Below are 12,659 nucleotides of genomic sequence, written 5' to 3'. Positions count from 1 at the left end.
ACAATCTTTCAGAAGTACAATGTTTTTTTCATCTGTTAAACAAAGATTATTAATTTTTGCTAATATCTCACAGGGCTGTTTGTGAGTCTCAAACAAGATAATTATGTATGTCAAAACATTTGTGAACTCTGAAGCATTATAAATTGATTATTATTTCTAATTATAACAAGATAATCTGAATGGGAGCTTCTCTAGTGTCAAGGCTGCTATGGAAAAAAGCGTGGAGAAAGTGACAGGTTACTACTTGCTGGATGCTTCCTGAACCGATCATGGAAGATGGCTAAGTTGGTCCAGGCCAACAAAGACAATGGAATAATTGCCAAAAGGGAAAAAGAATTGGACTCAGAGCCCAGGCAGGGAGAGTTATGAGAGGGATCAAGTGCCAAGAGGAACTTGGAAGGTAACAGGATGAATTAGTCTATATAATAAAGCAGGGAGTAACTGGGTTCAAGAGACAGAAGAAGGCAAAGTGTGGAAAGTGATAGGAACAAAGAGCCTAAATTGGATATACTTTCTCTTTCCCTCCAAGTCCATTACTAAGGGGAAGTTTTTCTGGTAATTGAAATAGAAATAATAAGTAGCAAGGCAGCTATACTAATAGAACCATATTTTTTTTCTCCATCAAAACATATTAGTATGAATCTTTTTAGCATTTTCAATTAAAAAAAAAAGTTGCATTGCCAAACACAACAACTAAATCCCATATTTTGATGCCATAAAGGCATCACAACCAGGAATGTCTTTATTTTATTTCCAAGAAGCCACTAATCCTCCCTATTCCCTAAGCACTTTAATTTTTACCAAGCATGACCCCTGAGATGTGAACCATATAAGTAAATTTTCCAATAACTGATGACTTAAAACATCATTTTGGTCATATGTTGTTTATACCACATTCTTCTCTAGAATTCCATTTAAAGTATTTATTACTGATCCACAAAACAAACAGCTTTATTGCCATCCCCAATAAGTTAAAAGAAAGAAATATTCAGGTAAATATCATGCACTATTTTTGTGGGTGAAAATCCTGATTTCCTAAAAAGGTTTAAAATAAAAATGCATCTTTAGTTTTTTTCTTTAAAAATAATTCTTCTAGTAAACAATGTCATGGAAGAATTCCTTCTTATTAAGTTATATCCATGAATGAAAGTTTTATTGTTTGGCTTTAGACCATCTTAAGGAAACTTACAGATGAATAGGAAGTCAAGTTTTTAAAAGAAATTCTTAGTCATAAACACAAACATAAACTGGATGCCAAATAGTAATTAGTACTTTTTTTCCTTCTTTTGAATGACAGGGATAGGGAGGCTTCTTGGCCCATGCTCATTCTCTTCTAATTGTGACTTGCCAAATCTTTTACAGAACTTATTAAAACCATTATTTTGTACTTATAGCAATCTAAGTCCCCTTTTATGAGATCTTACTTACGTTATCTCATATGTTCCTTCCTTCCGCCTCTTTATTTGCATACCATAAAAATGCCATGTTTGTACAACTTACAGATAATTATTTTCAGAAGTTCATTGAAGAAGGTTATCTTCATGCTATCACAAACCATTCCAACAGGTCAATGAATCATGTTGAGCCTTTCAGGATTTCTACTATGATGCTTTAAACAGATATGAATTTATACTAAAAATTTTAGTCACTTGAAAAGTACCCTAAAATATTTTTAATTAGAAGAACAAGTAGCCTTTATATTAACTACAATCATTAGTCTATGCCTATGACATAGGCATTTAATTCACTGATAGGTGTCAAAACTCTTGCTCATTTAATCTGTTTTAAAAGCTCAGGAATCTAGCTCCCCACTGCTCTTCAAAAAAAGATAAGGAACAAATTGAAAAACACCTATTATTTACCTCAAATAGTAGTTAATTTATAAATTGAAAAACACCTATTATTTACCTCAAATAGTAGTTAATTTATAAATTGAAAAACAGGTATTATTTATTTCAAATGGTAATTAAATTATGAATTATAAATATATTATAAAAGAAATATAAATTTCATTTTACTGAGATGCAATTCATAAAAACCTGTCATTTTCATGAGATTAAATTGGTCAATGTGACTTACCACTTCCATAGAATATATGAGCTTGGAAGTGATTAAGGCACTGAATGGGCTTTGCCTCAGACAAACTGAGACTTGGGAAAAACCTTAGCTTGAAAGTGCAAGGCTTCCCAATGCATCGAGAACAATCTCTAGTCCTCATCTATATCTTGCCCATGTATCCAGAGACTCCAGAGAGAGTAAGGCTGGTGTCTTTGCACAACACTCTCTAACTTAAATCCAGTTCACTTGTAAATAATGACATACCTTGGCTGATGTTATGGTCTTTGATAATGAAGAACAAACAACAGCAATCATCTTTGGAGTAGGTCTATATTTCTTTCTGGGACTTTGCAAAGTTAGTGATTTTAGTCTATCCCAAACTAAAATGTTCATGCTATTTTTGGAATCAGCATTTGTGTCAATCAAGAGCACAAACAAGACAGTTTGTGTGGTATTTCCTTTGAACTTTGGGTAAGCCACCATTTTGTTTTTGCATATTCCTCTAATGCTCAGTGTCTGCAACATGAAACACTAGTAAATTCTTTAAACTTCTTGTTATCTTGAAGCAGGGCAAGACCTTTACCCAATTTATTTAGTGATGGAGGAGGAGAATGAAAGATTGGGTCCTAAGTGTTGTACAATGGCATGACATGGTTTTTTCTGGAAGGCAGCCAGGACTGATGCTTATGAGGTGTTTGTCTGATGAACTGTACCCTTGTGACATTAAGCAGAACTGCGGAGGAGGTGTCAGTCAATCCTTCTAACTCAGGTTTGATTCACAAATGAGAAGAGAGAGTAAAACCTAGAAAATCTGGATCCACCCTTATGAAAATACAATAAGAAAATATTGACCAAGGAACTATAACTATGTTATTTGGAAATAAGGGATTTTGTATGACTCTTGAAAATGCTATACTATTTCATGAAAACCAATATAGTTAGAACTGTGGCCAACTGTGATGCTTGTATTGGTTATTAGAGGTCTTGGAAGAAATTGCAAGCCTAAAATTAAGGGTTTTGAACAATGTTTTGATATTGAAGGTAGTCATATATGGAATGGAATACCATGGAAATAGCATAAAAATAGAAAAAAAAATGGCACCAATCTTAAGTGTGTTTTTATCCTATTTTAATTAATATATCCATTTCATTCAACAACCTCTCCCAGGAACAAGAAAATCCAAATAAATTTTCATAAAGTCTATTTTAAAATGGTAGTTTAGTAGAGAGAACACAGGATTTAGAGTCAGAAGAGCTAGATTTGGATTTTGGCTCTTTCACTAATAATAATTAGAATAGTAGATCCAAATAGAATATTTGATTCGGTAATCATGGTATAGTCTGAAAACATGGTGGTAAGTTCAAATTCTATACCACAAAGCCTATTTTTTCCAAGTTATGAGTATGACAAATATTTGCTAACATTTTTTCAATAACAGAACTGCCCTTTCCTCAAAAAAAATCGCAAAAACACAACTTCTAAGCTATATAGACATTAAGACTTAGCAAATAGATCAAAAGAATATGAAAGAAAACATCACATTCCTGAAATATATCTGCTCATTCTTCATGGTCTAAAGGCAACTGGAGAAACTTTGAGCAAGCTATCAAAAAGGGAGAATTTAGAATTAATAAACAAGTTGAAAATCTTATTTATTTGATATGTCCATCATTAATTTCTATGATCCATTAAGTCAAAGAAAAAATTAAATAGAGAATGAAAAAGACAAACAAAAATCTCTCTCCTTTTCATTGCTCAGGCTGAGAAAAAAGTCAATAGAATTTAAACTAATAAGTGGTAGACTTTTAAACTAATTATAATTTAATATAATATAATATAATTTAAACTAATAAGTGGTAGACATAATGCCCAAAATAAAGAAACATAGAATTCAGAACTTGACTTAGGTTAGCAGAAGCACTAGGAAAGATCCCTGGACTATCTTCTCTAGTAGTTTTGAAGACCAAGAGAAGGGACTTATTCAGAAGTTATGGCACTCAAAAAAATTATAGCCTATGACTGGGGAAAAAAGAAGGAGGGTTGGTTTTGCTTACCTAGCTCTCTTCTGTTTATATCACTGCCTACTATATGACTTCCTTTAAGGGCCTTCTGTCTAGGTTAGTTGTTTACTATGGCATTGAAAAAAAAAGTGGACACAAAGACCAGAAGTGCTCCTTCTTATCTTCACAGGCACCAATCAGAATTAAGCCTAGGCCTTTTTTATCCAGTCCTATACTGTGAGCTCATTGCATTGAAGTGTAGATTTATAGCATGTTTTATGTATATTTTCTTAGTCCCAAGGTTCCCCCTTTTCACAGATACATACACAACGTGTCATGTCGAAAATATAAATTGTTGATTGTACAGGCACTTTCTTCCTTTTTTTAAACCTTTCCAAAGGTCTTTTTGTTAAATACACCCAGATGCCGTTTGACAGATGAGGGGCTAATTGCTCTGTGAATTACCTCTATCGATTCCTGTTTCATGTTGAGCCAAACAAACAAAAGATATTAATGCTTTGAAAAAAATGAATGATGACCTTTCTCTGCAAACACAGCTTGCGGCCTCTGATTATTGGTGATTCCAAAGAGCAGCGGTCAATCGCAATAGCTGTAACGCTATGATCACTATAATAAGCTTTCCTGACCTTCTCTGCCATGTTAAGTGGTTTAAATTTATTTGCCCAACAACAGTGGAGCTTTCATTTAAAGTCACAGAACATTCAATTCAATTTAAAGATGTAGTGTCTTATTTTCCCTTCTTTCTTACCCCTCCCTCCCCCCCGTGAACAAAATTACATGGAATTTCCCCTGAAAAACCTAATACGTTCTTTTTTAGCCCCTGACCCCTTTCTTCTTGTATTCAGAGAAGAGAACATCTTAATTTCTTTTGCCATCCATATTTTTAGTTGAACATTCTTTCTAACTTCCTAACTGAACATCATTTTTAACATGGAAATTAAAAAAAAAAAAAATCATGATCACAAACGTTCTCTGATTCTGGTTAAAGAAATGTCCTAGATGTATAGATGACAGAGACCAAACCAGGTAGCTAGCAAAATGCTGGTGAATCCTCAGTGAATTTCTTCCTTTTTCAACAACATAGCTGGAAAGTAAAAATAGCAAGTGGAGATGAGAAAACTAAAAGGGCTTTAGCTTTGGATGCTTATCTGAAGCTAATGCAAACCTCCTTCATCTTGCTGGAAATCTCTTGATAAGAGTACCATTGAAATTTCCACAAGTTTCCTGCTGAGAAACATGCCAACAATACCATGGAAGTTGCTTCCCTTGGAGTATTTTGGTTCTTATACTTTCAGATCAAAGCAGGAAGTGAAAAGGGTGCATGACTGCAAATAAACAGAAGACTTCCTGAATTAGTTTAAAGTTCTTAAAATTTGGGGCTTAGATTTGGTTGGATAGCCAAAGGTTTCGGGTAGTTCAATATAACCATGCATCTGCATGGTTTTTATTCTAATGATACTTATCTAAACTAAAAAAAACCCACTAAAAATAACTTTGAATTAAGACAAATATATGTAGAGTACCAATATTCTTGCTGAGTGCTCTTTTAGGTGCTTTGGAGTACATGAAAAATATAAATGGAAGTCCTTTCTCTCAAAGAGCTTATAATCTTCTTAGAAAGAGAAAATGAATAGATTTAAAGTTAAAAACAACAAAAGATATAAATGATAACACAACAGTAAAATTCTACAGGACATTGCATGATTAATTACCAAATTTAATTGTTCAGGCAAAAATAGCCTTGAGTTATTTTATTGTCTATATAATTCATTTGGTAATCACTATTATCTTTTTTCCTTTTTTCTTTTTCCAGCAAGAAAAGTTCACTGGCAGCACCCACAACCATGTAGAACAAAATAGCAAAACAACTAAGATGTAGAAAGGGAAAAAGTTTGTCCCCAAAGTTCAAGAAAATAATGGAAAGGGATTGAAGCTTGCTCACCTCCAATTTTTGCCTCTTCACTGTCCTTTGGTCTGATCCTCAATTTCATTTCTTCTGAGTCTATAGAATTATGTAAGACATAACCACACAATATCACTGAAACAATTGATATGTTTTATATGGGCCTTTGTTCTATGAAGAAACTTGAGTTTACTGACAAAACGCTACCATTTTCTAAATACAATCTGGCCCTCTCTATTGTTGTTCAAATCTGACCATAAGTCATTGACTACTTTCAGTGACCATCTACATGATGATTTCAGAGATTATCATATGCAAATATTATAATCACCTATATTACCATCATGGGGAGTGAATCTCAAAAACAACCTCTAATGTACATGGACTTTGTGACCATAATCACTACATCACTTACTCTTTCAATGCCCCAGTCTGTTGTAGATATACATCGATAGAAATGTTTTTCTCACCAAAGACCCCTATGCTATTGAAATCACAGGTCTACAGAGATGTGTACATACACATAAATATCCATGAATGTTCACTTTAAAACATTTCAAATTAATTTTTTCTCTCATTTTCTTTGAATCAAAGGAAAATTAGTAATCAATTTGCTAAATTGATTTACCCCATGGAATGCTATTTTTAATCCCATTTTCCTATTTAACATTATAAGAAGCAGCCTTCACTGTAGATTGGATTTTAGTTTGAATTCAATCAGACATCCAAATTTCATTTTCTAAATCTGTGAATAAGACTTTCATGCCATAGACAATAACTTACTAAAAAAGATAGTCATGGAACTGAGTTATTCTGAAAGGAGCAGACCTTGCATAGAAAATCTAGGCTATTTCCCCTGTCCAGTTTATCCCAGGGTATTTACTTTTTAGGTCAATCCAAACATTTATAAATGGAGCAATTGGTTCCATACCCAAAGAAAATTCTACTAGTTTGGTCAAAACACACACTTGGAAGAACACAAGGAAAATACAAATAGTATAAACAATCTGGTTAATATCCAGGGAAAAAATTATGTTATAATTCCATTTCATAGTTCACATGTCAAGAAAGACTATGATTAAGTCATAATAAAATTAGAGTGGAAAATAGATAAATTAGCTTTGCAAAAAAAGGCCACTTCAGAGGCCTGATTTTTTAGTTTCCCTTTAACTAACAAAAACAAACAAAGAAAAAATACAAATTTTTTAAAAAGTATTTATTTTTATTATCGATTTGGTTTTTAATTTATGAAATATTCAAAGACTAATGCTCATAAAGCTATGCAATTAGACTTCTTTGCTCAAAGTAAAGTTTTTCAGAATTGTAAAAAAAAAACAAAAACAAACAAACAAACAAACAAACAACAAAACTTTGCGTCTTTCATACCATCAGAATTTTCAAGTTAAATATTTCAAGCATCAGAAAATAAAATTGAAGCATTAGGGTATTATATCTCATATTGCAGATGTCAAAGAAACTTTTCCTTCTGTATACTTTACATGTCATAATTGAGATGATAAGAGGAATACTATATAATTATTGCTGATAGTCAAGCAATAATCCCAGATTTGATACCAGAATTTCTCAGGGCCTCATTAATACCCACCCCTAAATGAGAAAGTATATTTTAGACTGAATTCTTAATTTAGGATCTTTTAACTTAAATATTTTAATAACTATAGCTCAGTTTTTATGTATTTTAGTTGATACATTATGACATTCTTAGAAAGAATTTGTACAAAACTTTTTCCCTTCTCTAATTTTTATCATATGAGGTGGTCAGCATTTTAAGTTGCAAAAGAACTTCCAAATTCCTGGTCAGATAAGTTCACAAAAAGTGAATACATAATCAAATGAATTGATCAGCAACAGTACTGGCAATGAAAATTCCCTGGAAATCATTCTAGGAGCAAGCAAAAATGTTACCCATTAGGATAATCTTTTGTATAAATGAATTATTTATAGGTTAAGGAACATTACAAAACATCCTAATTTGAATTTATTAGGAATCAATATCTTTTTCAAATATTCACATTTCCTTTCTTAGCACAAAGTAGGTACATAATTATTGCTTACTGATTGCATTCAATTCTATTAAAACTTTTTTAGGCAATTGGAATTGTGTTAAGCACTAGAGAATAGCAAGATAGAAATGACAAAGGTTGTATCTTAAAGCATTTGTAAAGCAATGGGTGAAAAAAGCAAAATATGATTTAAAAAGGGAGAAATTATAATTTACTTCATAATTTTATATCATTATATTCTCAGAAATGGTAGGCTCCAAGTTGGGAGAAGAAGGGAAAGGTGTGTTGAGGGAAGAAACCAACTAGGGCTTGACATATTCACAGCAGCAATTTTATATAACATCTTCCTGCAATCCCAAGCAATGCTATCAATAGCAAATTCATAGAAGTAGTTTTGCCTTTTAAGGGAATAAGTTATTATATTAAGCATCTTAAAGGCAACAGTACAAAACCATGATTACACTCAGTAAGTCACTTCCCTAAGAAAGTAGTTTTCTCACTCAATGAAATGATTAATCTATGTTTATGTATGAATGTATGTTTGTAAACACACATATATACACATCTTTAGGATTTAATTGTTATTCCTTAATAAAAAAAAAAAAAAGACCACAAGGGCATTTCATAAACGTTTGACAGTACTAAATGTTTTTTTTTTTTTTTTTTTTTTTTTGGATACCTCTGTGGATTGTCTGAGGTTACTAGCTACAGGGGATCAGCTTATGAAGTCACAATCCTCTAGCACAGATGGAGTCTTTAGTTATCTCTCTAAGCTGAGAATCTTGCCTTTCAAATCCTGTCTAGGTAAATTACCTTCCCAGGGCAGGGTATTTCCTTTGAGGAGATTCCTTGGGAGCAATCTCAAGGGAATTGACTTAACTTTTTAATGGCTCACTCAGACTAGGAGGAAGGAAATTTGAACTAGTCTAAGGGGAGGCACCACTTTAGACAGTCAGCATCCTGCAATTCTTCCCCAAGTCAGTGAATCATACTTTTTTCTTTTTCTGTTTTTTAAAAAACTCTTTTCCAAGGGCATTTTTCTTCCTTTAAGAGAGGGCCAAATTAGCAAAGGCTAGTACTAAAATAGGCCCCAATCAAGACTGAGCCATGAAAACAATTGCATGATTCTTAATCTGTCTGCAAAGAGAATTCTTGCTTTTTCCCCTCCTCAAAGAATGTAATAACAATATATCATCTTCTTTGGTTCAGCATTTTAAAAAATCAACACTTTTATCAATAACTTGAACAAAAACATATATAGGACTCTCTGATTCTTTTTTGTCAAATATACATTGGACAGCAATGCCAGATAGAATTGTTATTTTTTTTTTTTTTTTTGAAGAACAAAGCCAGGTTGCAAAAGGACCTCAACAGAATACTATTATGGATAAAGTTTAGTAAGCTAATAATATTAATTGAATAGCAATAAGTGAAAAGTCCAATGCTTGGGTTACAAAATCAACTTCAAAATCATTAAACAAATTCATAAAAAATGATCTGGCAATTTAAATACATTACTAGGTTCATATGGGGTCAGCATTGTGACATGGAAAACAACAACAACAAAAATGCCTAACACAACTTTGGATTTTTTAAGAAGGTCATAAAATGCAGAATATATATGACCTGATGAAACTATTTCTGGAGTATTGTTTTCAGTCCTGAAAGTCACCTTTTAGGAATTATTAACAAGGTGAAAGTCTCCAAGAGAAGGGTTTTGAGGCCATTCCATACATGAAATAGTTGAAAGAATTGGAAATATTTAACTTATTGAAGAAAAATCTTAGATTAGAATAACTGTCTTCAAATATTTAAAAAGTATCACATAGAAGAAATGTTTGTCTTGTTTCTTCTTTGGTGAAGAGAATAGAACTTTAACCAAGTAGAAGATGCAGAAGGAAAAAAAAATTAGGTTTACTATAATTGAAAAAAACGTATTAACAGTTGTGCAGTGCTTACATTAAAAAAATATCCCAAGAGATCCTGAAATAAAGACTGGATGATGATGTATTGACTGGGAATATTAAAGAGAGGATTTCATTTTAAGTATAGATTATACTGGATGATCTTCAAGGCCCCTTCCAGCTCTAAGAATTTATGTTTCTCTTTTTAGAATAAAAAAAATAGATCTCCACAACTTCTAAGCACCTTGTCTTAAAATCTGCGAGCTTTTCCATTCTGCAATAAGATTCAGAATTTAGTTGAATAACTATGATGCAACACCTGATAAAATTTTGTTGCAAAGAAATTTAGATTTTGAAAATATAAAATTATGTTTATATGGAAATGGTTATTAACTAGATTTTTGAATAAAAAAGCCTAATAACTTCAAGTTGGCAAAATTCACAGAAACTTATACACTTATCTATATATTATTGACTTTTACCTTTAAGTCAGAAATGCCTTGTATATTTTTTTCTGAAAATAATGGTGGAAGAAGGAGACATCTAATGGATTTGATACAGATTTGGAATTGAAACTGTTATAATATCAAAAAAGAAGAAGCAAATAAAAATATCATTGTGGTAATTATGGTACTGGATCCACAAATACCTCACTGAACTATTGACCATACTGAACTATTCTCTTAGTTCTTAGAAGGATCAGGGATGTAAGTATGATAACATTTGAATGAATCATTATCTATGGAAATTATTGATTTATTTAAACTGCCATAGAACACAATGTTGGGATATGATGCTTTGATAGAAACAGAAGCCACTTTCAGATACTTGGCTTTATTTTTCTTGGTATTAACTAGGTATTTTTTCAACGATGACATTTCTTGAGAATTTTGCATAGTGAAAATAAGTATGTTAAGCTCAGTAATAGACCATTGACCCATCATCTAACTAGATAAGTTTGGAGGTTAGGTTGAGCATCATACTGATGATTTTCCAATTCTTAAAGAATACCATCTAAACATTAACAGATTATAACCTATTTCAGTGGATACCTATGTTGACAAAATCATAAAATTTTCAGCTACTTTTCTGTAGCTTCAGAAGAATTCTGTAGATGCCTTGATCACAGCACTTTTCTTCAAAGAAAGAAATTTACATAAGTTATACATGCTTTCTGGAGTAATTAGCTTCTATTTGTCCTATTCTAATTTTTTTTAAGGAATTATTTTCTTCAGTGAGTCTTTGTGCCTCCTTTTCCATTTGGTCCTTCTACTTTTTCAGGTATCATTTACTTTAGTAAATTTTTGTATTTCCTTTTCCATTTGACCTTTCAAAGAGTTCTTTGTGTGTGTGTGTGTGTGCCTCTTTTGCCACTTAGCTTATTGTGTTTTTCAATGTGTTATTTTCTTTATTTTTTTGTGCCTCCTTTCAAGCTGTTGACTTTTTCATGATTACCTTGTATTGCTGTCTCCCCATTTTTCATCTACCTTTCTTATTTGATGTTTTAAAATCCTTTTTGAGTTCTCCAGGAATTTTCTTTGGCCCTAAGACAAATTCATATTTTTCTTTACCACTTTGATTGTATTGTCTTCATCTGAGTTTCTCTTTCATCTTCTCTGTCACCATAGTAACTTTCTATGGTCAGGTTCTTTTCTTTTTTGTTATTGTTTATTTTTTTTCTCAGCTCATTTCTTGACTTTTAGTTTTATATTAAAATTGAGCTCTTCTCCAAGAATAGAGGGAAGATTATTCTAAGCTTCAGGGTTGTGTGGGTGTGTGCATTTGTGTGTATACACTACTATCTTTGTACCTACATCTAGGGATCTTTAAGTTTTTAATTCTTTCTAGGTGATAAGATCTAAAGAGAAATGTGGTCTTTTAGTCTATGCTCTGGCCTATGAGTGACTGCAATCACTATTTTCCATTCTGGAACTGTGACCAGGGTCCAATTTTCTTGTGGCCCCATCCTCTAAGTGTGTTCCTCTTGCTCTGTGACTGCTATCCAGAGCTGGTTATGGACTATGTGATAGAGTCCTATACCCAGTGTCAGCAATGACTCCCTTATAATCTCCATCTACTAATTGTCCAACCCTCTTGCTGTCTATGGGCTGAGAACTCTGGAAGCTGCTGCTGTCAATTCAGATGTTTCCCCAAGGCCGGTTTCTGGGGAAATGGCCTAAACTGGACTGTTCTCCACTCTCACCCAAGTATGATAGACCTTTCCTTGGAGTTCACCTCATCTTGTTGTTGTTGATTATACTGCTCCAGCATTCATTTTGAGATATTTTAAAGTTGTTTGGAAAGAAATGTGGAAAAGCTCAGGTGAGTGTCTTCCTTTATTCTACCATTTTGGCTCCATCATACATGTGTGTGAGTGAATGTGTGTATGTATACGTGTAGTATTTTTTAAAAAAATATGACTCACTGACTTGAGAGTAATAGGGAAATTGATAGTTTTGGAAGTGAAATTTGAATTGCAATGTTAGCAACATTTTCACCAGAAGAGAACTCCAATTGATTGAGGTAAATTGGAACTATATAAGAAAACCAAAACAAAACAAAAATAGAATATATCCATGTGTCACTGATTAGATCCTTTAATCATTGTGACTCACTGATAACAGATACAATTTTGGAAATTTATTCTTAGGAAAAATACTAATATATACATAAGTTTATGTGTGTATATGTGTGTTTTTATAAACATTTATACACATCTATATATTTATGTGTGATTATGATGCACAT

The 12,659-nt window shown here is 32.4% G+C and overlaps 1 long non-coding RNA gene across 1 annotated transcript in view; it reads right to left on the bottom strand.

Annotated features, from left to right (window-relative positions):
* Positions 1-4,854: 4,854 nt before the first annotated feature.
* Positions 4,855-12,659, bottom strand: part of LOC116421856 — a 30,918-nt gene continuing 23,113 nt past the window's right edge. Inside the window, exons 2-3 of the long non-coding RNA XR_004232428.1 lie at positions 6,023-6,082; positions 4,855-5,164 (exon numbers count right to left, since the gene is read on the bottom strand). This is a non-coding gene — a long non-coding RNA (uncharacterized LOC116421856). The remainder of the gene's footprint in view (positions 5,165-6,022; positions 6,083-12,659) is intronic.

Source organism: Sarcophilus harrisii, chromosome 2 (assembly GCF_902635505.1).
Source record: "Sarcophilus harrisii chromosome 2, mSarHar1.11, whole genome shotgun sequence".
Taxonomy (NCBI): Eukaryota; Metazoa; Chordata; class Mammalia; order Dasyuromorphia; family Dasyuridae; genus Sarcophilus; species Sarcophilus harrisii.
This window is presented reverse-complemented; position numbering and strand designations above follow the sequence as displayed.